General features: G+C 42.8%; 1 long non-coding RNA gene across 1 annotated transcript in view; it reads right to left on the reverse strand.

The window, feature by feature from the left end:
* The window catches only part of LOC106299447, a 5,520-nt gene that overhangs the window by 839 nt on the left and 4,223 nt on the right, over positions 1 to 458 (reverse strand). The window lies entirely within an intron of this gene.

Here is a 458-nt window from a genome sequence, read left to right on the forward strand (position 1 = left end):
CGTAGGACGGTTTATGCTTGGTTCGCAAGGAAAGATAAATGTCAAGTTTCCGCGGATAAATACGAAGTATTCGAAGATAATTAGAAAAATCAGGAAAAACGGAATATCTCCATTTTTAAGTTATGACGGCTTAAGGGCAAAAGAGAAAAAAAGCGTAAACCGACCTAGGAGCGAGTATATAAGGAGTCCTAGGCGAGAGGCACGGGGGCAACTTTTTAAACTCAGAATTCTCGGCACTTAGAAGTTCTGAGGCATTATTCTCGACATGCTCTGTTTCCATGAATGGCACCCGATTACCAGACGAACGCGCACAAGCAGTTCGATCTCTTGGTTCACTCTTGAACTACGTTCGGCTTGATCCTCGAAAGGGGTACGTAGGCAGCCTTTCATAAGGTTCAGTCCGAAATCAATCAAAAACCTTTTTTGTATTTTCTTCGTCTTTTGTTATCGAGCTGCGA

This window comes from Brassica oleracea, chromosome C6 (genome assembly GCF_000695525.1).
Source record: "Brassica oleracea var. oleracea cultivar TO1000 chromosome C6, BOL, whole genome shotgun sequence".
Lineage (NCBI taxonomy): Eukaryota > Viridiplantae > Streptophyta > Magnoliopsida > Brassicales > Brassicaceae > Brassica > Brassica oleracea.